Source organism: Musca autumnalis, unplaced genomic scaffold, assembly GCF_047663935.1.
Source record: "Musca autumnalis isolate F117 unplaced genomic scaffold, ASM4766393v1 scaffold_1, whole genome shotgun sequence".
Taxonomy (NCBI): Eukaryota; Metazoa; Arthropoda; class Insecta; order Diptera; family Muscidae; genus Musca; species Musca autumnalis.
The window spans coordinates 110,154,053-110,180,233 of NW_027411644.1; the positions used below are offsets into that span (position 1 = coordinate 110,154,053).

The window sequence follows — 26,181 nt, forward strand, 5'->3', positions numbered from 1 at the left end:
ACGTGGATAATATTTTCACGTAATTAGGATAACGTGGATAAAATTTCCTAGTTATTTGGATAACGTGGATAATATTTCCACGCTATTTTTTTAACGCGGATAACATTTTTACGTTATTAGGATACAGTGGATAATAATTTCACGTTATAACGACAACGTGGATAATATTTTCACTTTATTTTGATAATGTGGCTGATAATTCCACGTTATTAGGATAAGGCGGATAACATTTCGACGTAATTAGGATAACGCGGATAATATTTCCACTTTTTTTGGATAACGTGAATAATATTTCCTAGTTTTTTGGATAACGTAGATAACATTTCTCGTTATTTGGATAACATGGATAACATTTCCCGCTATTTGGATAACATGGATAATATTTCCACTTTATTAGGATTACGTGGATAATATGTCCGCGATATTTGGATAACGTGGATAATATTTCCAAATTATTATACGTGGATAATATTTTCACGTTATTATGATAACGTGGATAATAATTCCACGTTATTAAAATAACGTGGATAATTCCACGATATTTGGATAAAGTGTATAATATTTCCTATATATTTCTTCATCGTCGATTTTCTTAATTTTAGACATTTGCAAAAGTACTTTCCAACCCACTGTGCAAGGTTTCACATGTCGCTTACCGCCTTTTTCATCAAAAACTCATCCAGACACGACACGAAAATGATAGCCCCAACACAAAGAGACTGGGATCATCTGAACAACAAACAAGCACCACAGCCCCCCATCCATATAAATATTCTTCAGGTATGCAATAGCAACAACAACAACAACCTGAAAACAACAAAAAAACAGCAACACCAACCATCCATCGCCAACATTCTCAGTATCAATTCATTTGCTTTCTGCATTCATCCATGCATGCAACTGAAGAATAGTTTCATTTTCTCATTCTTTAAAGTTTTCATTTTCATTCTTTTGCCTGGATGTGAATGACTGAATGCTAAGGAGCCTGCCTTTGTGCGGTGTCGAATACTGGTCGTTGTCGTGATGATGGCACAAACACACATTCATATATCCGTGCAAAAAACCCTCAAGTAGTAGCACCGATATTCTTCTTCATGTTCTCCTTTATTTGCCTTGCTGTTGTGACCAATATGTGTGTGTCTGTCTATGGGGTCTGGTGGTCGGTCAGGTCTGGAAACAAAATGTAAATGAGTGCAAAACGAATGGAATGAAAGAAATTCGCAAACAGACAAGAATTGAAGATGTGAAAAATGTAGTTGTTGTTATTGTTGTTTGGTTGTTCTTTGTGCAAAAGACTTGGCCCATCCGAATGTGTCTCTGACCGCTTCATTTCAACACAATTACCGACACGTGAAGCTGCGAGTGAACCAAGTTAAAAAAATGTTGAGGCTTGGTAATGTGTTGATATGGACAGTCATTATATTCCTTTTGATGAAGTTACTTCTCCACGCAGTTTTGTTGTTTTGACTTTTGGAAAGCAGGTTTGGGAATTTGCAGTGTCCTTGTGTCCTTATAACGAAGGTATATTTTTTTAGGGGACAATTTCATACTTGCTGAGATAATTATCCTAAAGCTGAAAAATCCCTTTGGACACTGACCACCGGAATGACAATTTTAGGTTACTAAATAAAGTCCAAAATCGGCAAGAAGTAGCAAGTTTTTCCTACCCTGCCACTTGGCTACCTATCTGTAGCGATATGCCTGCATGTCCATGCCGTCACACACTTAGCTCCCTGTGCCTCAAAATTCCTCTAGATGCCTGATACCTGAACCTAAATATCCAGGCGTTAAATATTAAGTAGCGCATTTAAGGCCACCTGAGGAGCGCTTTTTACTGATCTATTATTGAGAACTGATGCAGCTCATAAATATACGGTCGCTCTGTTCACCACATGGACCGCAAAGGTGAGCACTGAGTTGAATGTCATGGTCGAAGGTAGCCGGAATTCCGACCACAAGATTCTAGGGGTAACATTCCACAGCATGATAACGTCGTCCACGATGTGGCATCTATATCCGACAAGCTGAGATGTAGGAACAAGTTTCTCAAGTCCCTAGACGGCAAGACTTGTGGTGCAGATGATAGAAAAATATTTAGAATGCCGTCCTGTGAATTGCTCCTCAGAGGAACATCTAAATGAGGAGACAAAGAAGGAAAGAGTCTATCGAAGTACTCTTTCTTTTAGCAAGGCTCTATCGAATCACCCTTTCTTTCAGCAAGAGTCTATCGAAGCAACTTATCTTTTAGTAAGGGTCTATAGAAGCACCATTTCTTTCAGACAGTATCTATCAAAGCAACCTATCTTTTAGTAAGGGTCTATAGTAGCACTCTTTCTTTTAGAAAGAGTCTATAGAAGCATCCGTTCTTTTAGAAAGGGTCTATAGAAGCACCTTTCCTTTAAGAAAGTGTCTATCGAAGCACCATTTCTTTCAAAGAGGGTCTATCGAAGCACCCTTTCATTCAACAAGCGTCTATCGAAGCACCCTTTCCTTCAGAAGGTGTCTGCCGAAGCACCCTTTCTTTTATAAAGGGTCTATAGAAGCACCCGTTCTTTCAGAAAGTGTCTATCGAAGCACCCTTTCTTTCAGCAAGGGTGTATCGAAGCACCCTTTATTTTAGAAAGGATATACCGAAACACGCTTTCGTTTAGAAAGGGTCTATCGAAGCACGCCATCTTAAAAAAGGCTCTATCGAAGCACCCTTTCTTTCAGAAAGTGTCTATCGAAGCACCCTTTCTTTCAGAAAGTGTCTATCGAAGCACCCTTTCTTTCAGAAAGTGTCTATCGAAGCACCCTTTCTTTCAGAAAGTGTCTATCGAAGCACCCTTTCTTTCAGAAAGTGTCTATCGAAGGACCGTTTCTTTAAAGAGGGTCTATCGAAGCACCCTGTCTTTCAGAAGGCGTATATAGAAGCACCCTGTCTTTCAGAAGGCGTATATAGAAGCACCCTGTCTTTCAGAAGGCGTATATAGAAGCACCCCCTTTTTTCAGAAGGCGTATATAGAAGCACCCCTTTTTTCAGAAAGGGTCTATAGAAGCAGCCTCTCTTTCGGAAAGTGTCTATCGAATCACCCTTTCTTTCAGAAAGCGTCTATCGAAGCACCGTTTCTTTCATAGAGGGTCTATCGAAGCACACTTTCTTTCCTAGAAGCACCCTTTCTTTCAGAAAGTGTCTATCGAAGCACCCTTTCTTTCAGAAAGTATCTATCGAAGCACCCTTTCTTTCAGAAAGTGTCTATCGAAGCACCCTTTCTTTCAGAAAGTATCTATCGAAGCACCCTTTCTTTCAGAAAGTGTCTATCGAAGCATCATTTCTTTCAGAAAGTGTCTATCGAAGCATCCTTTCTTTCAGAAAGTGTCTATCGAAGCAACCTATCTTTTAGTAAGGGTCTATAGAAGCACCCTTTCTTTCAGAAAGTATCTATCAAAGCAACCTATCTTTTAGTAAGGGTCTATAGTAGCACCCTTTCTTTTAGAAAGAGTCTATAGAAGCATCCGTTCTTTAGAAAGGGTCTATAGAAGCACCTTTCCTTTAAGAAAGTGTCTATCGAAGCACCATTTCTTTCAAAGAGGGTCTATCGAAGCACCCTTTCATTCAACAAGCGTCTATCTAAGCACCCTATCGTTTAGAAAGGGTCTGCCGAAGCACCCTTTCTTTTATAAAGGGTCTATAGAAGCACCCTTTCTTTTATAAAGGGTCTATAGAAGCACCCTTTCATTCAACAAGCGTCTATCGAAGCACCCTTTCCTTCAGAAGGTGTCTGCCGAAGCACCCTTTCTTTTATAAAGGGTCTATAGAAGCACCCGTTCTTTCAGAAAGTGTCTATCGAAGCACCCTTTCTTTCAGCAAGGGTGTATCGAAGCACCCTTTATTTTAGAAAGGATATACCGAAACACGCTTTCGTTTAGAAAGGGTCTATCGAAGCACGCCATCTTAAAAAAGGCTCTATCGAAGCAACCTTTCTTTCAGAAAGTGTCTATCGAAGCACCTTTCTTTCAGAAAGTGTCTATCGAAGCACCCTTTCTTTCAGAAAGTGTCTATCGAAGGACCATTTCTTTAAAGAGGGTCTATCGAAGCACCCTGTCTTTCAGAAGGCGTATATAGAAGCACCCTGTCTTTCAGAAGGCGTATATAGAAGCACCCCTTTTTTCAGAAGGCGTATATAGAAGCACCCCTTTTTTCAGAAAGGGTCTATAGAAGCAGCCTCTCTTTCGGAAAGTGTCTATCGAACCACCCTTTCTTTCAGAAAGCGTCTATCGAAGCACCCTTTTTTCAGAAAGTGTCTATCGAAGCACCCTTTTTTCAGAAAGTGTCTATCGAAGCATCCTTTCTTTCAGAAAGTGTCTTTCGAAGCACCCTTTCTTTCAGAAAGTGTGTATTGAAGCACCCTTTCTTTTAGAAAGTGTCTATTGAAGCACCATTTCTTTTAGGAAGTGTCTATCGAAGAACCATGTCTTTCAGAAAGTGTCTATCGAAGCATCCTTTCTTTCAGAAAGTGCCTATCGAAGCACCGTTTCTTTCATAGAGGGTCTATCGAAGCACACTTTCTTTCCTAGAAGCACCCTTTCTTTCAGAAAGTGTCTATCGAAGCACCCTTTCTTTCAGAAATTATCTATCGAAGCACCCTTTCTTTCAGAAAGTGTCTTTCGAAGCACCCTTTCTTTCAGAAAGTGTGTATTGAAGCACCCTTTCTTTTAGAAAGTGTCTATTGAAGCACCATTTCTTTTAGGAAGTTTCTATCGAAGAACCATGTCTTTCAGAAAGTGTCTATCGAAGCATCCTTTCTTTCAGAAAGTGCCTATCGAAGCACCGTTTCTTTCATAGAGGGTCTATCGAAGCACACTTTCTTTCCTAGAAGCACCCTTTCTTTCAGAAAGTGTCTATCGAAGCACCCTTTCTTTCAGAAATTATCTATCGAAGCACCCTTTCTTTCAGAAAGTGTCTATCGAAGCATCATTTCTTTCAGAAAGGGTCTATTGAAGCAAACTTTCTTTCAGAAAGTGTCTAACGATGCACCCTTTCTTTCAGAAAGTGTCTATCGAAGCACCCTTTCTTTCAGAAAGTGTCTATCGAAGGACCATTTCTTTAAAGAGGGTCTATCGAAGCACCCTGTCTTTCAGAAGGCGTATATAGAAGCACCCTGTCTTTCAGAAGGCGTATATAGAAGCACCCCTTTTTTCAGAAGGCGTATATAGAAGCACCCCTTTTTTCAGAAAGGGTCTATAGAAGCAGCCTCTCTTTCGGAAAGTGTCTATCGAACCACCCTTTCTTTCAGAAAGCGTCTATCGAAGCACCCTTTTTTCAGAAAGTGTCTATCGAAGCACCCTTTTTTCAGAAAGTGTCTATCGAAGCATCCTTTCTTTCAGAAAGTGTCTTTCGAAGCACCCTTTCTTTCAGAAAGTGTGTATTGAAGCACCCTTTCTTTTAGAAAGTGTCTATTGAAGCACCATTTCTTTTAGGAAGTGTCTATCGAAGAACCATGTCTTTCAGAAAGTGTCTATCGAAGCATCCTTTCTTTCAGAAAGTGCCTATCGAAGCACCGTTTCTTTCATAGAGGGTCTATCGAAGCACACTTTCTTTCCTAGAAGCACCTTTTCTTTCAGAAAGTGTCTATCGAAGCACCCTTTCTTTCAGAAATTATCTATCGAAGCACCCTTTCTTTCAGAAAGCGTCTATCGAAGCACCCTTTTTTCAGAAAGTGTCTATCGAAGCACCCTTTTTTCAGAAAGTGTCTATCGAAGCATCCTTTCTTTCAGAAAGTGTCTTTCGAAGCACCCTTTCTTTCAGAAAGTGTGTATTGAAGCACCCTTTCTTTTAGAAAGTGTCTATTGAAGCACCATTTCTTTTAGGAAGTGTATATCGAAGAACCATGTCTTTCAGAAAGTGTCTATCGAAGCATCCTTTCTTTCAGAAAGTGCCTATCGAAGCACCGTTTCTTTCATAGAGGGTCTATCGAAGCACACTTTCTTTCCTAGAAGCACCCTTTCTTTCAGAAAGTGTCTATCGAAGCACCCTTTCTTTCAGAAATTATCTATCGAAGCACCCTTTCTTTCAGAAAGTGTCTTTCGAAGCACCCTTTCTTTCAGAAAGTGTGTATTGAAGCACCCTTTCTTTTAGAAAGTGTCTATTGAAGCACCATTTCTTTTAGGAAGTGTCTATCGAAGAACCATGTCTTTCAGAAAGTGTCTATCGAAGCATCCTTTCTTTCAGAAAGTGCCTATCGAAGCACCGTTTCTTTCATAGAGGGTCTATCGAAGCACACTTTCTTTCCTAGAAGCACCCTTTCTTTCAGAAAGTGTCTATCGAAGCACCCTTTCTTTCAGAAATTATCTATCGAAGCACCCTTTCTTTCAGAAAGTGTCTATCGAAGCATCATTTCTTTCAGAAAGGGTCTATTGAAGCAAACTTTCTTTCAGAAAGTGTCTAACGATGCACCCTTTCTTTCAGAAAGTGTCTAACGATACACCCTTTCTTTCAGAAAGTGTCTATCGAAGCACCCTTTCTTTCAGAAAGTGTCTATCGAAGCATCATTTCTTTCAGAAAGGGTCTATTGAAGCAAACTTTCTTTCAGAAAGTGTCTATCGAAGCACCCTTTCTTTCAGAAATTATCTATCGAAGCACCCTTTCTTTCAGAAAGTGTCTATCGAAGCATCATTTCTTTCAGAAAGGGTCTATTGAAGCAAACTTTCTTTCAGAAAGTGTCTAACGATGCACCCTTTCTTTCAGAAAGTGTCTATCGAAGCACCCTTTCTTTCAGAAAGTGTCTATCGAAGGACCATTTCTTTAAAGAGGGTCTATCGAAGCACCCTGTCTTTCAGAAGGCGTATATAGAAGCACCCTGTCTTTCAGAAGGCGTATATAGAAGCACCCCTTTTTTCAGAAGGCGTATATAGAAGCACCCCTTTTTTCAGAAAGGGTCTATAGAAGCAGCCTCTCTTTCGGAAAGTGTCTATCGAACCACCCTTTCTTTCAGAAAGCGTCTATCGAAGCACCCTTTTTTCAGAAAGTGTCTATCGAAGCACCCTTTTTTCAGAAAGTGTCTATCGAAGCATCCTTTCTTTCAGAAAGTGTCTTTCGAAGCACCCTTTCTTTCAGAAAGTGTGTATTGAAGCACCCTTTCTTTTAGAAAGTGTCTATTGAAGCACCATTTCTTTTAGGAAGTGTCTATCGAAGAACCATGTCTTTCAGAAAGTGTCTATCGAAGCATCCTTTCTTTCAGAAAGTGCCTATCGAAGCACCGTTTCTTTCATAGAGGGTCTATCGAAGCACACTTTCTTTCCTAGAAGCACCCTTTCTTTCAGAAAGTGTCTATCGAAGCACCCTTTCTTTCAGAAATTATCTATCGAAGCACCCTTTCTTTCAGAAAGTGTCTATCGAAGCATCATTTCTTTCAGAAAGGGTCTATTGAAGCAAACTTTCTTTCAGAAAGTGTCTAACGATGCACCCTTTCTTTCAGAAAGTGTCTATCGAAGCATCCTTTCTTTCAGAATGTGTCTATCGAAGCACCTTTCCTTTAAGAAAGTGTCTATCGAAGCACCCTTTCTTTCAGAAAGTGTCTATCGAAGCATCCTTTCTTTCTGGAAGTTTTTATCGACGAACCCTTTCTTTAAGAAAGGGTTTATTGCTAACACAACCTGCGCCTGTGGCCTAGTCCAACCAGGACAAATGTGTTCCAAAAAGTCATATGATGATTCTTCCTTGATTGTTTGATTGCTCTTCATTAAATGTGGCTGACATGATTTTTGACGTTCACATAACCCATTTATTTTTACTCTCATAATCACTGCAATTAAAATGGAGGAGAACAAAAAAATCTCTTTTTAGGGAAACAGGAATCACAAAAAAAGAAAAGAAAAAATACACATACAATGCCCAACGATTCTTTGATGAATTACATTTCATTCTTCCAAACAAAGGGAAGAAGAAAGAACATATCACCACGTCCCAACTTACAATGCCTTGGTGAAATTTGGCAACATGGCGGCGAAAAGTTTTCCTTTTATTTTCAACACGAACTACTTTGTTTGCCTGCCTGCTGACTGGCTGCTTGCTAGCGGTTGTGGCAAGTCTAGCATGGCTTTATTTGCGGGCTTTCTTACTGTCAGGCAGGCAGGCAGGCTGACTATGTGGTGGATGGGCCAGCCAAGGAGTAATCCTGTTCTTGTCATTGTCACACATTAAACTTTGAACAAGAAAAGGGGAGGAAATGCCTCCTTTTCTCTGCTGTGATGAAAAAAGTAAACATTAACATAACCCGGAGAGAGCGAGAGCCTAAAATGAGTGAGAGAGTAACTAACTGAGTAAGAAAACAAATTATTCAGCTGTTTGTGCAAAAGTTACTATGAACTGACTGGGGTATTTGAATACAAAAACAACAAGTTCACATAAACAGCCGGCATTTTTTCCTCTTTATCTTCAAGCAAAGCTTGTGTTGTTGTCCGTAGCGTTGTTGTTTTTCTGCTTCGTTTGCATTAAATTTTAGCGTGTTTTCTTCTGCAGCATGTCAAAAAGAAACAATAAAAGAAAAGCAAGCATGAGGGCAAGGCAAAAACATGCAGTACCTACATAAATGAATGAGCAAAAGGAAACATAAGAGAAACAACAAAATATAATATAACCAACCTCTTCTTCACCCTTTTTATTGGGTGTTCCATCCCATTTTTCATGCATGTTGGCTGGGCTGGGTGGTATGTTGTGTCCTTTTGCCATTATCTTCTGTGTGCTGTCGTGCGCCCTCTTTGAAGTCAGTGACAATTGTTTTCGTATAGACTTGATTTCATGCACAGTGGTTTTGTTGAAGGAAAAAGTGAAATAGACAATGTAAAAAACGCCATTTACCCTAGAAATGTATGTTAGCGAAATTCCGTTAAAAAATCTCCGATCTCAGGGCAGATTGCATTTATATTCGCGGGCCAAAATAACGCCGCATAGCTTACCACAGACTGAACTGTTATATGTGGTCAACAAGGATTATTTATCTGTACCCCAAATGCTGCGGGCTAGGGATTTGAGAACCTTGTTCTTACATCTAAGCTTGTCGCAGATATCTGTGGCATGCGCGGACGACGTGACTAGACCTTTTCTGAAAGGCAGGGTACTTCGATAGGGACTTTCTGAAAGAAAGGGTGCTTCGATAGAGCCTTTCTGAAAGAAATGGTGCTTCGATAGAGCCTTTGTGAAAGAACGGGTGCTTCGATAGAGCCTTTGTGAAAGAAAAGGTGCTTCGATAGAGCCTTTCTGAAAGAAAGGGTGCTTCGATAGAGCCTTTCTGAAAGAAAGGGTGCTTCGATAGAGCCATTCTGAAAGAAAGGGTGCTCCGATAGAGCCTTTCTAAAAGAAAGGGTGCTTCGATAGAGGCTTTGTGAAAGAAAGGGTGCTTCGATAGAGCCTTTGTGAAAGAAAGGGTGCTTCGATAGAGCCTCTCGGAAAGAAAGGGTGCTTCGATAGAGCCTTTCTGAAAGAAAAGGTGCTTCGATAGAGCCTTTCTGAAAGAAAGGGTGCTTCGATAGAGCCTTTCTGAAAGAAAGCGTGCTTCGATAGAGCCTTTCTGAAAGAAACGGTGCTTCGTAGAGCCTTTCTGAAAGAAAGGGTGCTTCGATAGAGCCTTTCTGAAAGAAAGGGTGCTTCGATAGAGCCTTTCTGAAAGAAAGGGTGCTTCGATAGAGACTTTCTGAAAGAAAGAGTGCTTCGATAGAGCCTTTCTGAAAGAAAGGGTGCTTCGATAGAGCCTTTCTGACAGAAAGGGTGCTTCGATAGAGCCTTTCTGACAGAAAGGGTGCTTCGATAGAGCCTTTCTGACAGAAAGGGTGCTTCGATAGAGCCTTTCTGACAGAAAGGTTGCTCCGATAGAGCCTTTCTGAAAGAAAGGGCGCTTCGATAGAGCCTTTCTGAAAGAAAGGGTGCTTCGATAGAGCCTTTCTGAAAGAAAGGGTGCTTCGATAGAGCCTTTCTGAAAGAAAGGGTGCTTCGATAGAGCCTTTCTGACAGAAAGGGTGCTTCGATAGAGCCTTTCTGACAGAAAGGGTGCTTCGATAGAGCCTTTCTGACAGAAAGGGTGCTTCGATAGAGCCTTTCTGACAGAAAGGTTGCTTCGATAGAGCCTTTCTGAAAGAAAGGGCGCTTCGATAGAGCCTTTCTGAAAGAAAGGGTGCTTCGATAGAGCCTTTCTGAAAGAAAGGGTGCTTCGATAGAGCCTTTCTGAATGAAAGGGTGCTTCGATAGAGCCTTTGTGAAGGAAAGGGTGCTTCGATAGAGCCTTTCTGACAGAAAGGGTGCTTCGATAGAGCCTTTCTGACAGAAAGGTTGCTTCGATAGAGCCTTTCTGAAAGAAAGGGTGCTTCGATAGAGCCTTTCTGACAGAAAGGGTGCTTCGATAGAGCCTTTCTGACAGAAAGGTTGCTTCGATAGAGCCTTTCTGAAAGAAAGGGCGCTTCGATAGAGCCTTTCTGAAAGAAAGGGTGCTTCGATAGAGCCTTTCTGAAAGAAAGGGTGCTTCGATAGAGCCTTTCTGAAAGAAAGGGTGCTTCGATAGAGCCTTTCTGAAAGAAAGGGTGCTTCGATAGAGCCTTTCTGAAAGAAAGGGTGCTTCGATAGAGCCTTTCTGAAAGAAAGGGTGCTTCGATAGAGCCTTTCTGAAAGAAAGGGTGCTGCGATAGAGCCTTTCTAAAAGAAAGGGTGCTTCGATAGAGCCTTTCTGAAAGAAAGGGCGCTTCGATAGAGCCTTTCTGGAAGAAAGGGCGCTTCGATAGAGCCTTTCTGAAAGAAGGGGCGCTTCGATAGAGCCTTTCTGAAAGAAAGGGTGCTTTGATAGAGCCTTTCTGAAAGAAAGGGTGCTTCGATAGAGCCGTTCTGAAAGAAAGGGTGCTTCGATAGAGCCGTTCTGAAAGAAAGGGTGCTTCGATAGAGCCTTTCTGAAAGAAAGGGTGCTTCGATAGAGCCTTTCTGAAAGAAAGGGTGCTTCGATAGAGCCTTTCTGAAAGAAAGGGTGCTTCGATAGAGCCTTTCTGAAAGAAAGGGTGCTTCGATAGAGCCTTTCTGAAAGTGTGTGCTTCCTCTGAAAGAAAGGGTGCTTCTATAGATTCCTTCTGAAAGTGAGTGCTTCATCTGAAAGAAAGGGTGCTTCTATAGATCCTTTCTGAAAGTGTGTTCTTCCTCTTAAAGAATGGGTGCTTCTACAGATCCTTTCTACAAGTGTGTGCTTCCTCTTAAAGAATGGGTGCTTCTATAGATCCTTTCTGAAAGTGTGTGCTTCCTCTGAAAGAAAGGGTGCTTCTATAGATCCTTTCTGAAAGTGTGTGCTTCCTCTGAAAGAAAGGGTTCTTCGATGGATGCTTCTATAGACACTTTCTGAAAGAAATTGTGCTTCGATGGGCCCTTTCTAAAAGAAAGGATGCTTCTATAGACCCTTCGATAGAGCCTTTCTGAAAGAATGGGTGCTTCGATATAGCCTTTTTCAAAGAAAGGGTGCTTCGATAGAGCCTATCTCGCAAAAAATGTACTTCGATAGAGTGTTTCTGAAAAAAAGGGTGTTTCGATAGAGCCTTCTGAAAGAAAGTGTGCTTCGATACCGCCTTTCTCAAAGAAAGGGTGTTTCGATAGACCCCTTTTGAAAGAAAGGGTGTTTCTGAAAGAAATGGCGTTTCGATATACCCTTTCTGAAAGAAAGGTTGCTCCGTTAGAACCTCTTCTCAAAGAAAATGTGCTCCGATAGAACCTTTTCTTAAAGAAAATGTGCTTCGATAGAGCCTTTTTGAAAGAAAGGGTGTTTCGATAGAGCCTTCTGAATGAAAGCTAGCTTCGAAACCGCATTTCTCAAAGAATGTGTGCTTCGACAGAGTCTTTCTGAAAGACCGGGTGTTTCGATAGAGCCTTCTGAAAGAAAAGCGTGCTTCGATACCCCCTTTCTCAAAGAAAAGGAGCTTCGATAGAGCATTTCTGAAAGAAAGGGTGTTTCGATAGACCCTTTTTGAAAGAAAGGTTGTTTCGATAGACCCTTTCTGAAAGGAAAGTTGCTTCGATAGACCCTTTCTAAAAGAAAGGGTGCTTCTATAGACCCTTTCTGCAAGAAAGGATGCTTCGGTAGACACTTTATGAAAGAAATGGTGCTTCGATAGAACCTTTTCTGATTGAAAGGGTGCTTCAATAGAATCTTTCTGAAGCCATTACCAAAAAAGTTCAAACATTTTCACTAAAATTGTGCCCACGATAACTTTCGAAGGGAGTAACAAATTAAGTTCAAATTTTGCAAAAGTGCAGTTTAAGGACATGTTTCGGATCGTTTTGTAAGTTTTACAGCAGGCTATCCCCTCGACTCCTATTTTGAAGATATGTAGCATTTTCAGGGGCTAGTCCATACTTCCTTAGACAATGGTTCAAACCCCTAAAATGACTAGCATCAACTAAAATGATTGATTGGGCACGATAACTTAGGAATTGAGTATCTCATTTGGCCGAAAAGGTGCTCAGAAAAAATGTTTTCCAAACGTACATTAAGTTCCAGAAAATATGTAGGTATCGGACAACTCTTCCTATACCTCCCTTAAAAGTTCATAATTTTGGCTTATGTGCCGCTTAAGCTACGCATCGAAGAAACCCTTAATTTTTGCGGAGGGTCTGTCAATCGCTTTGATTTATAGGACTAAAATTTAAAATGCAAAACCAAATGTAGCCTCATCTTTAGCAGCCAAATGTTGCTTGCTGTTCCATCAATAAAAAATAATGTTATGTTCTGTCTGCCGAGTGGAGAAGAGCATAGAGTGAGTGTTATATCGTACTGCTCTCACATTCCACTCAGCATGCTCCTCTGTATATTTTCTTATCTTTTGCAATGTTTTTTTGTATTTCTTTTTGTTTTCATGGTGTCGCCCGCCCCCGTCTACCCCATACACCAACAAATTTTCAAAATGACTCAATGTGGGTATGATTGGTGGTCGAATGGTTGGCTTTCATTTGCTTTGTTGTTTGGGGTCGGGTCTGTTGTGTCGTCTATCTGTGTTTGCTTTGATAATGACGCTTTTTTTAGTGCCCTAGTCCCCAGTTAGTTATCTTTCCGCTTTGCCTCTTCTTCTTTTTTGTTTTTTACGCTGCTGTGCGTACAACACATGTGCACAATTTCTCTCCTCTCCTTCTCGTGGACTTTGTTTTGTAGAGCAGCATGGGGTGGGTTGTGAATTTGTTTGTTTCCGTTTTAGGGTGAGAACGTGGAGTGAAATGAAAGGGATTTTGTTTTTAAAAAGTGTCTTTTTTTTATATCGAATTGGAAATTTGCAAACTATCTTTGGTGAACAAATACTAACTCTATTTTATTATACAAATAGGCACCTATCTTTGTAAAATGTTACTAGTTCTCATGTTTCAGTTGTTTATAACATAGCTCTCCCAAAATAATTTGTATAGCAAGGGTTGCCATATCGCTGAACTATATACTACTGACGGGATTATGTGTTTATCTAAATTTGAATATGGAATTCCAGTTTTATTACTCTGCAAAAAATATAAACCTGTTGAAAAATATTTTTAAAAATCCAAATAAAAAACAAAAAACTAAAAATGTTAAAGATATTTTTTAAAGAATTTACTTGTATTTTAAAAAATTAATAATGTCAAAAATATTGGAAACAACGCGATTTATTACAAAAATAAAACATAAAAAATCCCTTAGTTTTCAAAAAATATTTTTTAAAATTTTTGATTGGAAAAATCGCGGATTTTTAAAAAAATATTATTTGACAAATCGTGGATTTTTAAACAAACATTTTTTTTTTAAATCGTGGATTTGTTGACAAATATATTTCAAAAATTTTAAATCAAATGCGGTAGATTTTTTAACAAAATATTTTTTTTAATTTCTTTAAATAATTTTGAAAAATCATGGTTATTTTAAAAAATCTTAGTTCTTTAATTTTTTTTAAATTGTTGATATTTTTTTAAATATATGTATTTAAAAAAATATTTTTTTAAAAATCGTGGATTTTTTCAAAAATGTTTTTTCAATATTCAAATTGTTTTTTAAATATTTTTTTCAACAATTGTGGATTTTTGAAAAAAATATTTTTTAGAACATTGGTGGCGTTTTTATTGGGATAGCTGTTACAATTTTGTTTTTGTTTTTCAAAATAGTCTGGATTAATCCCATTGTTGTTGTTTTAATATTTTAGAACAACTAACTTATTAGTGGAGAAAGTTTGGCATTGTTCGCCAAGGGGTAAGGCAGGGAAGACTAGTTTCGATACTCGCCCCAGGATCTCATCAGTTCCCTTGTTTCTTGTTTGTGGATATTCTCCACCGAAGCAGTTTTTCAATAAATTCTTCAAAAAAAAAAAAAAATTGTATACCCCAACATAAATCGTCCGCTCGAAGTATGAAGGTGAATAAAGTATTTCTTTGGCTCTAGTCTTCCCTGCCTTACCCCTTGGCGAACAATGCCAAACTTTCTCCACTCATAAATTAGTTGTTTTAAAATATTAAAACAACAACTATGGGATTAACCCAGACTATTTGGAAAAACAAAAAATATTGTTTTTTTCAATAATCGTGGATTTTTTTAAAAATATTTTTTGGTAAATAGTGGATTTTTTAAATATATTGTTTGTAAAATCGTTGATTTTTTAAATATATTGTTTGTAAAATCGTTGATTTTTAAAAACTATGTTTTTGGATAACCTTTGATTTAAAAAAAAATAAAAATATTTTTTTAAAATCGTTGATTTGTTTAAAGAATATATATTTTTAGAAAATCGTTGATTTTTAAAAAATATTTTTTGGTTATTCAAGGATTTTTTAGAAAATATTTTCAACAAACTTGGATTTTTAAATTTTAATTTTTCATTGATCGTGGATATCTTTGAAAATATTTTTGGTAAATCGTAGATTTTTAGAAGGTATTTTTTTAAAAAAAAGTGATTTTTATAAAAATTATTTTTTCAATAATCGTGTATTGTTAAAAAAAACATTCTTCAGTAATCGAGGATTTAAAAAAAATCAGTAATCGTTGATCTTCTAAAGAATATTTTTCAGTAATCGTGGATTTTTTTTTAAAATATTTTTCAGTAAACATGGATTTTTAAACATATTTTTCAGTGATCGTGGTCTTTTTTAATACTTTTCAGTAATAGTGGATTTTTTAAAAAATATTTTCCAGTAACAGAGGATTTTTTAAAAAATACTGTCCAAAACAGCGGATTTTTTAAAAAATTTTTTGTACAAAAATGCGGTATATTTTAAATCTGATTTTTTTATGAACATTTTTGGGTAGTGTTTTTTTTATTAAATTTGTCCTTAGATTTGAATAAAATATTTTTGTATTACATCCACGATTTATGAAGAAAATATTTTTTTTGTTTTAAATCCACAATTTCTGAAAGAAAAAATATTTTTTTAAATCAACGATTTATGAAAAAAATATTTTTTAAACCACGATTTATTGCAAAAACGATTTTTAAAACATCCACCTCTTGTTGCAAAAATATTTTAAAAGATCCACGACTGTAGCAAAAGTATTTGTTAAAAAAATCTACGATTTATTGCAAAAATATTTTTTTAAATCCAAGTTTTGTGTAAAAAATCCACGACTTCTGGAAAAATGTTTTTTAAAAATTCCACAACTTGTTGCAAAAATATTTTTTTTTAAAAATCCGCCATTACTTGTAAAAATATTTTTTAAAAAATTCAAGTTTTTGTGTAAAAATATTTTTTAAAACCATCCACGACTTCTTGAAAAATATTTTTTAAAACCATCCACGACTTCTTGAAAAATATTTTTTAAAACCATCCACGACTTCTTGAAAAATATTTTTTAAAACCATCCACGACTTCTTGAAAAATATTTTTTAAAACCATCCACGACTTCTTGAAAAATATTTTTAAAAAATCCACGACTTGTTGCAAAAATATTTTTGTTAAAAATCCACGATTTATTGCAAAAATATTTTTTTTAAAGAATGCATGTTTTGTTCAAAAATATTTTTAAAAAAATCCAAGTTTTTGTGCAAAAATATTTTTTAAAAAACTCCAAGTTTTTGTGCAAGAATATTTTTTTAAAACCCACGTTTTTGTGCAAAAATATTTTTAAAAAAACCACCCTTTTTGTGCAAAAATATTTTTTAAAAAATCCACTTTTAGTGCAAAAATATTTTTTAACAAGTGGGAAAAGCATTAAGTTCGGTCGGGCCGAACTTTTTATACCCTCCACCACAAATTTCAGCCATTTCGGTGGATTAATGTGGCCACAACCTTCAAAATACCGAAAATCGGAAGTTACCGTTCTATGGGGGCTATATGATGGCGCGGACCTATACCTACAAATTTTTGGGGGGAGTTTTATATCCCCAACGATGACTAAATACCAAATTTCAGCCATCTCGGTGTGATAATGAGGCCAAAACCTTCAAAATACCGAAAATCGGGTGATATCGTCCTATGGGGGCTATATCAAAACGTGGACCTATATAAACATTTTATGGTCGAAATGTTTCTTAGCCGCTGGAAACACAAAATACAAAGTTGCAACCGATTCTGTTGTCAAATGGGACTAATACATTCAAAATATATTAAAATGACGCGTACTTTATATGGGGTGTTATATGGGGGCTATACCAGAACGTGGACCTATATAAACCAACTTTGGTAGTAATGTTTTTTGGCCTCTGGAGACACAAAATACCAAATTACAACCAATTCGGTGGTAAAATGGGACAAATATCTTAAAAATTCCTTAAAACGACGACGCGTCACGCGTCATTTTGTATGGGGGCTATACGAAAGCGTGGACCTACATAACCCACTTTCAATACCAAAAGTCCTACGTACAAATAATAGATTTTCCCAAAATTTCATCCACCTACGTCAATCCGTTCGGACGCTAGAGTGATTTCCACAGACGGACAGACAGACAGACGGACGAAAATGACTATATCGATGTAGAATTGCACGCTGATCAAGAATATATATAGTTTGTTGGGTCTACAATTATTATTTCGAGTAGTTACAAACGTAGTGACAAACTTAATATACCCCCATCCTATGGTGGAGGGTATAAAAAGTATACGTTGTGTGCAAAAATATTTTTTTAAAAAATCCACGTTTTGCAGAAAAATATTTTTTTAAAAAATCCACGTTTTGCAGAAAAATATTTTTTTAAAAAATCCACGTTTTGCAGAAAAATATTTTTTTAAAAAATCCACGTTTTGCAGAAAAATATTTTTTTAAAAAAATCCCGTTTTGCAGAAAAAATTTTTTTTAAAAAATCCACGTTTTGCAGAAAAATATTTTTTTAAAAAATCCACGTTTTGCAGAAAAATATTTTTTTAAAAAATCCACGTTTTGCAGATTTTTTTTTTTAAATCCACGTTTTGTACAAAGATATTTTTTTTTAATCCACGTTTTGTGCAAAAATATTTCTATTCACTATTTACCGTCAAATATTTTTTTTAAATATTTTATCAAAAAATATTTTTTGAAAGTCGCAATATATTGCAAAAATATTTTGTACAAAGTCCTCGATTTATAAAAAATATATTTTTTAAATCCACCAATTTAGTGGTAACTCTATTCAAATAAGAATATGATATCTTACTCTCATTAATTCTCATATAACTGGGCTGTAATGTTTTATGTTTTTTTGTTATTTAATATGTTTGTGTGTATGCTTATAACAAGAACTGTCGTTGACTATAGCTGGAGAGTGTTGATATGACGTCTCTAAGCTACAGCGCTTTAATGGAACTTTATTTAGGGTTAATTATATGTAAATTATATACGATTAACATAATAATTTCCACATTTAAATGCCTAGTAAATCAACATGCAACTACACACACACACACACATTTCATGTTCGAGAAGTAATTAGTTGGCCCCCTCCCAGTTCTTGTTGGATTTTTTTGTAAACCATAGAAGTATATCAAAGAAGGGGAAAAAACGAACGAAACCACTTTCAACTAAGTGTGTGCTAATTAAAATGAAATTTTTTGTTTTCTTTTTGTGGTATAAAATTTCATTCACAATAAAATGGTTATAAAATGGTTAATTGCAAAGTTAGAACAATTTGTTATTAAGAAAAAAATAATAAAACTTGAAAAAAAAGAGTTTCTGGAGATGCGGGGCATCGATCCCCGTACCTCTCACATGCTAAGCGAGCGCTCTACCATCTGAGCTACATCCCCACGTGTATGTTGACCACCACCCACTGAATATTTTTGAAACAGACATATTTTAGGTACCCAATCGATTTTTGTAGGTAAAACAGTTCAGCGGTCTTATTTGGTATATGTTGTTGTAGGTCTTACCTACATACACACATTGTTTTTGTAATTGTAGGCCATTTCCAAGCAATGAACTTTTTTGCTTTTATTTAAAATAATTTTTTTGTGTACATTTCAAGTTTATCTATTTTTCAAAATAAGTCCAGCTATCCAGATCTGACTTGTATATAAATCCGAAAAATATTTAATACTTACAACAGCTGCAAATTTTAATTATGCTGAAATTAAATTTGTCAGTTTTGCCATAAAAAAATTAATTGCTAAAATCATAACTTAAGTACATCAATTGACAATAAAGAGAGAGCCAAAAATTGTGAGAGACCCGAGTTTTACTCTACTTTAAATCACATGCTGCTAATTGTCTGCTTCTACAAGTAAAGAAAACGTGTAGCAAATTCAAAATATGTCTCTTTTTTGGATGTTTATACAAAACACTCTTCCACTTGGCCTCCACCCTCCCCCACTTCACACCCTATTTTCAAGTTGCTTAAATTAAACACCAAAAACATAAACGTGACCAACCACAACAACAACTGCGGCGTGAGATTCTTCAATTAACACTCAACTCTTCATTTTACCTCGATTCCACATTGGTCATAGGCCCAAGAGAGCAAGAAGACCAAAAAACCATTGTAAATTATACAAACTTGTAGTAAATAAATCATACGCTTTGGACGACTGCTAACTCTGATAATGTTTGCTGGCTGGTTGGCTGCCTCCCTGACCAACTGGCTGGATTATTACTCATTCGCTTGTCATGCATTTACTTACTACACACATCCATACCAGCTTATGCATGACGTTGTTTAGTACCTCGTGTGTCGTTTGTTGGAATAAATGTAAATTTGTTTGCTGTAAAAATAGACAGATGGAGAAGTCTACAACCGATTATGCCGTTGCCAAAGAATCGAAGAAAAACGAACGAAAAAAACAAACAAAATAAAGTTCAAACAAGTTTTTCTTTAGCACGTTTTGTGCTATTCGTCATTGTTTTGTCACACATCCCATGTCCCATGGGCTGTATGGTATCTGAAGTAGACATTAATCAGGTATTTTTTCTAGAAATCTTCTTGATAGAATCTTCAGACTATAGAATGACTTCGAAGGTCTTTTGTATATAAACGGCCATACGAGTTTTTTTTTATTATAGAAGCCATCTCCAAAGAAGAAGACTTATAGAAGGTATTTTCTGTATAGAATATTTTTGAAGATCTTCCGTCCATAGAAGGCCTGTCTTTTAAAAGGTCTTACGTCTGAAGAAATCATATAGAAGACCGATAATTAGATTCCTTATTTCAGTGCTTCTTAAAATTAATACTTAAAATTAAGTTATTTTCAGATGGCTTAGTTAAAAGAATTTTGCGTTCCCACGTGTGGCGATAAAGAATTCGGCAAATAGGACTTTAAAAGCCGAAAAAGAAAACCATAACTACAACAAGGAACACGAGGAAGCTTTTAGATTTCATTAGGTTATCCCAGAATGGACACCATTATTAGTAAATAAGCATGGTTAAGTTGAAAAGACTTAAACATTTTCACCCTGACGATGAATGCTGCGGAAATTGAGTTATGTAAAACTAAGCCTCCACTTACCCTTACCCATAAAATATGGAACAATTGTTAATAAAGACATTAATATGTTAAAGTTGAACCCATACCCACGTTAAATGGTACTATCGGAATCATGTGTCCATAATACATTTTGTAAGAATACCACTTTGGCGGGATTTTTTTGAACTTTGGGTCCATTATTAAGAGAAGTATGAAGAATAAACTTACAAAGATCACGAGCACTTCACGAAAAACTTCGTGCTAGAGCTGTATGAAGGAGTGCCCCCGGAATAAATGTAAATTCGTTTGTTGTAAAAATAAACAGATGGAAAATGTCTACAACCGATTATGTTTTCTGCCAACGAATCACGGAAAAAACTTTCCGTTCGTTTTTCCTTGATTCGTTGACAATTTGAAAATTGAAAATTTGAAACAAGTTTTTCTTAAGCGCGTAATTCTCAACAAAAATTTTATAGGCACATGTCATTACTCATGCATTACCGAATAATGAGTTCTCATTACCCTCCGCATTATCAGGCAGTATATATATAATGGTTTACACATAAGTAATTACTTCCTTACTTACTATGTAATGTGTACGGTGGCATAGAGCTAGTGTGTCAGACTAAGAATCCTAGGGTTGTGTGTTTAGAACACCGTCGGTATGGCAGTTTTTTGTTCACAAAATTACGATGAAATGTTGATGTACATGGATGTGTTTAAACAACTCTTACTGTTCAAAATAGGGATAGGTAATGGAATGCTATAATCGATTTTTCGACTTTTTGTTTTTGGTCTAAAACTGAAAATGCGATTTTTCGGTCTGGCGATTATTTCAGTTGTCCTAAAACTTGACTTTCGACTTTTCCATAACCGCAGAAAATCGATTATAATCGATTATTCGTCGATTTTCGAGTTTTCGTTTGAAACTGTAAAACCGCCAAAACTGTAAAAGCGCCATCGAAAATCGATCACAAGATAATCGATTATGCGATTTTCCCCGTAGACAAATGTCGACTACGATTTTTAGACTTTTGACTGCAAAAAGTCGGTTAATCGATTAATCCAAAGGCGAAATAAAAGAAAAAAAAAACAAAAAACGTGGAGTGTTGAATTTGAATATATTTCACCTCAATTGTTCTAAAAATAGAACATATGCTTTTTAGCTTTTTTCGACTATGTGGTTAAATTAAATATGTGCTTAGAAACATATTTAAGGAAGTACCATCTATGACATCCCCATGTAAAAATAATTACTTTTACGGTCAATTTGTAAGTAGTTACTACTGCCAACATTTACTGAATAAAGTCATTACTTGGTAATGACTAAACAGCGGAATCCTATGCAAATGCATATATGGTTAGGATGGTCGTAGAGAAAATCTGATTAGACAGAAACTCGTTTTATCACAAAATAAAACGAATTAGGTCCAGAAGTGTTTGCATATCGTGCATATTTTGACATATTTTTAAATATTTGCATAAAATGAGCATATCGTCGCCATAAATGCCACAAGGCGTAACTAACAAAATAATATTTTTGCAGGAGAAGTAATAAACGTTATAAAATGAAAAACAGTTTTATGGAATATTAATCTTATGAGGGCGAGTATATGGGATATTATCAATCACATACGACTGGGAGCAAGTAATGAAACCAAAAGCGCGGAAACGCTTGGTTTTGGGATCCGTCATTACAAACAAAATCTGCAATGTTATCCCATTTTCCGAAATGGCTTTTCTTGAATAGGATCGTTATTGTTCAACGTAGAAGCTTGAAATTTTCCAAAGGCATGTATTTTAGACTTCTGTATTAGATTCAATAAAAAAAACTAATTTTGACTTTTTTTGGAGATACGACTTCGGGCATTTATGGTGACGATATGCCAAAACATATGCAAGAATTTGCGGCCTGAATATCCCACCGAAGTTACTGAAATTTGGTATTTCGTCTTCGTTAGGGGTGTAAAACTTTCCAGCTGAATTTCGATGGTTTTGGCCTCAATATCCTTCCGAAATGGCAGACATTTGATATTAAGTCTTCCTTGGGGTATAAAACTTTTCACCTCAAACTTGTCGGTATATGTCCACGTCTTTATAAAGCCCCCATAGAACGGCACCTTTCGATTTCCGATATTTTGAAGGTTGTAGCCTGAATATCCCACCGAAATGGCTGAAATTTGACATTAAGTCTTCCTTGGGGTATAAAACTTTCCAAATGAAACTTGTCGGTATGGGTGCACGTCTTCATATAGCCCTCATAGAACGGCGGTACCTCCCGATTACCGGTATTTTGAAGACTGTGGCCTCAATATCCCTCCGAAAAACTGAAATTTAAATTTTAAACAGAAAAATTGTGCACCCAAACATTTTTGTCCCTATTATTGAAATATATGTTGCATAAGAAAATATGTAAAATGCATAAATTTTGCATATCCACATATTTTTTGCATATGCCAAATTTATGAATTTTTCATTATCTTGCATATTTCATATGTTTTGCAAAATAATCAAAAGCCAAAAACACGCCCAGTCCCAAAATTTGACATGAATCGGACCAAAAGTAGGGGTTGCATAAAATTCCGCTGTCTAGTAATGATTTTTTGATGGGTTGTGTTGTTACCCATCCCATGGGCTGTATGCTATCTGTAGTATACTATAACATAGAAACTAAAACGTGTTTTTCTGGAAATGACATTTTGAAAACGGAGCCAACTCTAGCTCAAAAACTAATAAAGCGATGGCTTATCAAGGACATCAAAAACTGGTCTTTCGTCGATCGATTTTATTTAAAAAATTGTTTGCCCGTTTTATGACCCAGAAACGTCAGTTTTTTAAGCCAGAAATTTAAATTTTGACTTTTGGGTTCCACCATTTCCGTAAAACCTAATATTTTTTAAAAAATCGATCGATGAAGATCTTTACGCTCCTATTAAGCATACAAAAATATATGATGATCGGTTCATTAATTTTCGATCTAGAGTTGGCCCCGTAAAACATAAAAATATGGTTTGGTAGACGGTCAATTACCACAAAACTACGTAATATTTATCAACAACACAAAATCAGAAAGTAAATTAAGATGTGCACTTTTAGATGAAAAAAGAACATCTACTAAAAAATTTTTAGAAGGTGTTCTCTCTAAAATCTTCATAAGAAAATCTTCAGACCATAGAATACTTTAAAGTCTCTTACCAAAGCAGGCCGTTTGTCTGTAAAACACAATTCGAATCTATTTGTCCATAGACCTATAGAAGATCTAGGTTTTCTGGAAGATTTTTTGGGTACTGCAAACAAATTATATGTTTGGGTGCAAACAAATTATATGTTTGGGTGCAAACAAATACAAACCCAAAATCCACAAAAAAAAAAAAATGCACCAGTGGGCGCTTTCTGAGAGCAAGGGAGCGTAAATGTCAATGTGAAACACATTGAAATGTATGCTCACTTGCTCTCAGCAAGCGCTCACTGGCTATTTCTATCATATATACACATTTATAAATGGTGGTGTTTTTTATTGAAGGGCATAGAAGAAAGGCAAAACAACAAAGACACATAGGTACATACAAAATTCCAAAGAAATACATAACACGCTTTAATAAAAGAAAAACTGAATGAAATAACTTATAAAAAGTCGAATTTTTAAAAAGAAAAAATTATATAGAAACATCGTTGAACGCTTCTCCTTAGTTGTGAAATAAAACACATTTTCTTCAAAGTTGAAATCATCAGCGGGAAATCGGCATCTGGAATCAAATGATTATATAATATAATAAATAGCTACATCCATATTTCAAATATACATTTGTATGTATGTATATGAAAAATGTATTGATGTAATTACCAATATTAAATGCGATTTCTTCCTCGTGCAATAAAATATTTCCATTCACCTCTTTGATTCAATTATAAAATGTATTGGATATTTAATTTACTAAAAAGCACAATTTCTTTGAGAAAGGACAAAACACTGATTTATTCACTCACTTTACCGTCTTTACTCAACGATGTTCTCTAGAACATTGATGAAAAAAGACCAACATAATTAATACCATTTTTTCATTTCCTCTTCGCTTGCTACTTTGGTTAACAACAACAAAGCACGAAACACACGTGTTTTACGCATACACATCACAAAACATCAGCATCTCCTATTACACCATGCACACAGCTCTTTATTATAAACCAGCATTCCGCAGCTGCGAGAGCCCTGTTGTTACTGATTTGACAAAAATCCTCTCCACCCATAAAAAATATGTTCTAACATAAAAAATATGTTGGTACCCAAACATATAAAATTGAGCTATGTTACAAAATGTTGCAAACATATATTTGTTTGGACACAAACAAATTATGTTTGGATCCAAACATATATTTGTTTGCAATCAGTCCCAAACAACTATTTGTTTGGATCCAAACATATTTCTAATATAGGTTTGATGCGGGGTTGACAGCCGCTGGCCGGGTTAATCCGGTACGAAAGAACCCGCTTCCGTGGGATTGAGGATACCTATAGAAGGTCTCTGTTCACTGAAAACTTTTTGAATGTGTTTTGTTCAGAAGAAGTTATCTGTTTATGCCATAGCATACCTTAAGAAGGTTTTCTGTCAATGTTTTCAAATCTACTTATCCATAGCAATAAAATCGACAACAGCTCGCTATGGAGGAAGATCTTCTTTTTAAATCGGACTTATACATGGCTTTTTTGTCCATAGTACTCTTAGATGGTGTTCCAAAGCTTTCGAAGGGCATCTGGCAACAGATGAAATTTATCAGGTTTTTAGTACACAGGAGTCCCTTAAAAGGGTTTCTTTCCAAGGATAAGGATAAGTCTATGTGTGGAACAGTAAACAAGAATCTCTTGTTGTCAGATTATACCTTAAGAAAGTATTCTATACATAGAAGATTTTCAGACGACATTCTATTATATACACAATACAAAGTAGCCTTCAGTTCATAGGAGATCTTTACGAGTTTTTGTCCATCAAAACGTTCCTTAAAAACATGTTGTCAAGAGAAGATCTTTAGTAAGTCTACTTCCATATAGAAAACCTTAAGAAGATCTTCTATCTATAATAGACTTCACATGGTCTTCTGGCCATTACATGGACTTCTATCTCTATGGAGGAGAGTGAAAAGGCCGTCTGTAAATATAAATTATTTATAAAATTCGGCCTTCTCTCCATAAAAAAAAAAACCTTCCGAAAGACTTTTGCCTATAGATTACCGATAGAGAGGGGCCATCTGTACAGAGACGACCTAATAATGCCTATTTGATGATCTTTTTTTTCGTAAAAAAACTTTCAGAAGGTCCTCTGCCTACGCACAGAGACGGAATATTGTTAAAACAAACATATTTTGATAGGAAATATGTAAAATATATGTTGTTGGTTTTATAATACCGTAAAAGACCGTTACAAAGTCAATCAATTAGTTTAAAAGTCCTCAGTCCATGGAGAGCGCTTGGAAACTATTTTGTTAATAGAAGGCCTTTCAAAACAGTCCCTTAGAAGGTATTCTATCCTTTAGTGAGATAGATAGGGATTATCTTCAGTAAATCTTCTGCCCAGAGTAAACACTTATAAGGTTTTCTGTGCATTGAATAACCTTTAAATGTTAGCCTCCCATTGAAGACCCTTACAAGAACTTCTATTCTTAGTCTTCTTAGTCAGAGGGTCTTCTGTCCATACAATTCTTTAGGCGGTCTTCTGCCAACTGAAGACATTTATAAGTTCCACTGTTATTTGGAATGCCTTCCGTCCAGAAAAAACCTATAGAAGAATTTCTGTCTCAAAAAAAAAAAAATGTCTAATGAAGGTATATAAACTTTGATAGATTAAAAATGTGTCTCATAGAAATAATGGTTTTGAGCCCCATGTCTCACGAACGAATCTAGCGATTGGGTCTAAATTTTGCACCTCGTAATATTTTTTTCCAAACTTAGATCAAGTTCGAATATTGATTACATCGGTCCTCGGGTACCGATTTGGTCCAAAGTGGGCACATCGTAATACTACTTCTAGATATAGATTAGGTTCGAATATGCTCTATGTTCCAAGAGTTCAACACTTTTGCGCTTTAAACCAATTTAAGGCGATTTCTCGGATCGTGTTGAAATTTTAATAACGTTGTTATTTTGACTACAACATTATAATTCTTTAGGAGAAGTCAATACTTTTTCAATTAGCGTTTACCTTTAGAAAATCTGTTTTTCGAAGATGAACTTTGGAAAGTCTAGTTTTTCACCAAGAGATAGTGCCTATTATTCGCTCTTTTTGCTACCGATTAGATAATGTTTGTTGATCTTGTATGATAATGCTCTACGCTATTTTGCTCAGTACGTTTTGTCTAAACCACCTCCATTTTATT

The 26,181-nt window shown here is 36.1% G+C and overlaps 1 protein-coding gene across 6 annotated transcripts in view; it reads left to right on the forward strand.

The window, feature by feature from the left end:
- The window catches only part of LOC141404703 (maternal protein pumilio-like), a 551,168-nt gene that overhangs the window by 85,721 nt on the left and 439,266 nt on the right, over positions 1-26,181 (forward strand). The gene's annotated exons all lie outside the window — the stretch shown is intronic.